Source organism: Pteropus vampyrus, unplaced genomic scaffold, assembly GCF_000151845.1.
Source record: "Pteropus vampyrus isolate Shadow unplaced genomic scaffold, Pvam_2.0 Scaffold37, whole genome shotgun sequence".
Taxonomy (NCBI): Eukaryota; Metazoa; Chordata; class Mammalia; order Chiroptera; family Pteropodidae; genus Pteropus; species Pteropus vampyrus.
The window spans coordinates 2,888,750-2,893,305 of NW_011888818.1; positions in this window are offsets into that span (position 1 = coordinate 2,888,750).

A 4,556-nucleotide genomic window follows, 5' to 3' on the forward strand; every position below is an offset into this window, starting at 1 on the left:
TGGAATTTATAGTCTAATGGGGAATGATATCTATTAATTAAATAATCACAAATTCAGATTAAATGTTGAAAGAAATAGAATAAATTTCTGTGAGTGCATATAACAGACAGACATGACCTGGACTGAGAGGGTGGGATAAGGCTTCCCCAAGAAAGTAAAACTTGGGCTGTGATCTGAAGGATGAGTGTGGTATATGAGAATTCTAGGAAGAGCAGCCTGTTCAAATGTTTTGTGGCCAGAGAGCCTGAAAGATTTTTATTGTGATTGTGAGTACAGAGTGGAAGAATGGAAAGGGAGGGATGCAGTATTTTGAAAAGACACTGAAAGTCAACAAAGATACCTTGCTAACATTTTGAATTTCTTTCTTTTATTATTATTCTAAGTGAACTGAGTTTCCATGCACAAGTAAGCTCCATGATTTTGTTGCTTCAAAATATACTGATAGTACAAGACTACGGGAATTGGTTAGATGCATGAGAAAGGTGAAATTTCCAAATTACCGACCTCATGGATTTGGGAAGACATGATCTCCACTCTGCTAAGTCTTCAGCCTGAGAAGGGACATCTCATTTCATATACTCTGAGAAAATATACAAACTGAAAAAGGTGGGAAAGAAGGAAGGAAGGAAGGAAAGAAGGAAGGAAGGAAGGAAGGAAGGAAGGAAGGAAGGAAGGAAGGAAGGAAGGAAAGAATGGAGGGAGGGAAGAGGAAATTTTTGAAACTGATATGAATGCTCCAAAACTACACTGTATGCATATCATTCCATCTAATATTTTCCTGGTTATTATTTCAAGCTCCCATGAAGGAAAGCAGGGTTTTGGCACTCTCAAATATTGCTTTTTGGATATCTATTTTAAGCTGGTTATTTTTTTTTTAAACAATGGAATTTTATTTTGATGAAAAACTTGAGTTTATGATCAGTAAATGAAGAGCAAACACTTCATTTTCCTATCCCATAAGTCTTAAAAACAATCGTTAGTAAATAAATATCTGTAAACAAGTTAAGGATAAGGCAGACCTGGTAATAAACCACCACTGATGTGACTCATTCTAAAAAAGGGTGAAAACGGCACTGGAGATAACTGATAAGATATGGGCGTTGAATCTCATTCTAATCATTCAAATAAGCCCAGTGATAAATACTCATTTTTTGCTCACCATGAGCAGTAAACTATACACATTTTACTGAAGGAATACTTTGAAAGAAGCACTTATTTAAGTTATATTGTCCATCACAACTATAAAAATGGCTTGAACAGTTCCATTTGACCACCATTTATAAAGTGCAACTATATAATGTTCTGCATTTTATCTGGGGTATGACGAATATCCATCTAGACTAAAAGTACCCCAGGTGTAAGCTGGTTATTTTTAAGAAATGAAAGACTCTGAAAGAACATTTAACCCTTTCCCTTTACCTGTCCTCAGGAATATGGACAGAGGACCTGCTCCAGGAAGGGCACTATCATCACAGATCATTATATTTAATACAAATGAGTATATGATAGACAAGGAGAAATCTATCAAGGCCCTTTTGATCAAACTCTTCTGTGTCCCATTGTTAAAGATAGCCTAGCAAACATTTATTTACCAAACATTTGCTTTTCCCTCTCCATGTGAATTGCTTCCCTGCCCTTTGAATGTCCAAACCATTACGTCACCCCACCTCACCCTTTTCCTTAACTCCAGAATGACACATAAACCTCAACTGCCCAATACTTCCTTGGGTCTCATCTAATGGCACCCTCAAATATGGAACCAAAAATACACTTTGGACATTTTCTCTTGTTACTCTGTCTCATGTTAAATTGTTTATTAGCCCAGTTAGAAGATCTTAGAAGGTGATGGAAAGTTATATATATATATATATTAAAGTTAAAATATATATATATATATATATATTTTTTTTAACTCCCTGCACCTACTTGTTCTATTAACAGAAAATTCAGCAACTATGGAGAGTTGGACAGGTTATGCTGCCAGCTGCTCTTCACTGCCATATGGTGTCACCATTGACACGAGCCCCACTCAAGGGAACACTGGAGAGCCCAGCAGAGAATGCCTGTCTGGACCAGATTTCTACATTGTCAGCTGTGATTCTTTGAAGGAGGATCAAATCACTACCTCAGTCAAGGGTCACCAACTGGCCATCTGTAAACCGAATCCAACCCTCAGAAGTGGTTTATTTGACAACACACTTTACGGTAACCCTTTGAGACTCTTTCTTTTTTACACCCAGCCTGAAACAAACCTTTATATTGCCTGTCTGGTGGCATTTGTGCTTACAGTCCTGATCCTGGTGCTAGCTTTAATCAAAGAAGTACCATGCTTTCCCTCCCAATTATAGGTCTCTGAACTTGGTGTTTTCAAATGATGCACAGTCTGTCCTCAGAACTCTGTTCCAGAATTGGGTACCACCTCCTTCTCTCCCCAGAAATATATGCCAGGGGCTGGGCAGCTTTCCCATTCAAACTTTCCACAGAGAAAAGTCCTAATTAAATCCTGTTTTGAACACTAGCCTATATCTCCTACACTTCTAAGAGTTGTTATCTTCAGTGATCACGAGTGCTCTCAGGGATATTTGGTGGTGGCAAATGGTATGCTCCCTTCAATGACTAAAAGCGAATTTCCTGGCATCTCTTCTCACTGGAGAAGATTATCTCTGGCCAGTTGCTCTCCAGTACCAATGCCTAGAGTGACATATTAGTAGATCTAATAAAATTGTTCTCAGATTTACTGTTTCATGAACTAGTGAGACTTTGGTGTCAGAGACAATATAGAGCTGTCAAATAGTTTAAAATTTTTGCCAATATAGCACATTTAAGAGCATCTACTATCACTACCATTTTATAAGAATGATTATAAACACTTCTGTGACGAATAACCTCATAACTATCAGTTATGTACAACTAACTGTAAGTATATCCTTAGGGTGAATTCCTACAATTAGAATTTTATATTTTTATTACTGTTGTGATTGAAATATTTTTTATTGCTATAATGCCATTATGCAGTTATTGAATTTTTTCCTTTATAATATAAGCGGTTGCCTTTTAAACAGTTTTATGATATGATGGTTTTTGAGCTACTTTTGTTTTTTTGAGCTAGAAGTTACTACTGAGTCTTCTAAGTCTCCTAGACGACAATTTGAAGCAGCATTTTTGAGAAGAATGAGTCAGGTCAATATTTGCTTTCTTTTTAGAGTTATTTATTTCCATCCCCTAACTTATTATTCCTTCAGATTGAAAAAGATGAGCAATGATATGCAAAGCTGTGCAAAGATGAATAAATATCTTTCTTTCTCTTCAACAGCTCTCAGGTGAAGCTCAAATTATTTTGTCAGACAGCTAAACTTTTTGCTAACATATACTAGAATATCATCTATTAATTTCCATTAGTGTGAATGTTTCTCAGTCTTCCAGTTTCCATGAGGCGGGAGTTTTCCTTAATAATCTCACCAGCTTCTAGCTCTTTCTACCAAAGTAGAATAAATTATAATTTAGAGAATATGGGATACCTGACCTATTTGTTGTAGACTCTCTCCTTCCCACCCTCCCTCTTTTCACCATCCTCCATCCGTCTGTTCTCTCCAGGGCCAGCTACCCGATGTATATAACTCTCTGGTCTGCTCTATGCCCTGAAATTTTTACAGGAACTTGTCCTTATGGGGAGGTCCATGGTTTTTCAGAACTGCTTATGAGGTCTAATTCTAGGGTCCAATAGCAGATTTTCCATTATTGCTATACCACGAAGCCATGTTTTAAAACTGTCAGTAATAAAACTGATAGGTTTGTCTTCATTTGTCTTCCTGTTGTCTGTTCCTTAATTAGTTACAAGGTTAGTTAGGGTAAGGGGAGAATCTTAATTTTGTTCCCTTTAAATCACTAATAATTTACATATATTATATATGCATGTATATGTATATCAAGCTAATGTTGAGAATTGTGTGCTGGATTTAGGAGAATTGATTAAGAGTTGAATCAGTGGGGAAAATAAGACAAATATACCAGAATTAACAATATGGAGTCTGTAACAAAAATACCGAGTGGTTATATAGAACAGACAACATCAATGCCTATATATAGAGACAAACAGGACAAGCTCCTAGGAAGAAAAGTGTTTAAGATAACATTTTAAACCAAAGAGGACTTTTAAGTAGCGGAAAAAATAAAAGGCCTAATTTTAGTTGACAATATTCTTGGAGATTCCAGCTATTTATTAGAGGGTCAGCCAAAAGGGTGGCTCTTTCCCAGATGGCAGCGCAAACACGTTTATTCTGTGTTTGTCCGCACACATACTGTGAATTCATTTGCCTAGTGCACTGACCGTCTTTCAGCAATGCCAGTCTTCATTTATTTTTTATTTTTATTGTTTTTTAGGTGAGGCAACCCTTGTTTGACCTCACAGATTGCAAGGACCTTGTCAGTTTACAATCCCTTATTTTTTATTTTTTACGCCCACAGCACCTGGTCTTCCTAGGTGGTCTCCCATCCAAGTACTAACCAGGCCCGACCCTGCTTAGCTTCCGAGATCAGACGGGATTGGGCTTGTTCAG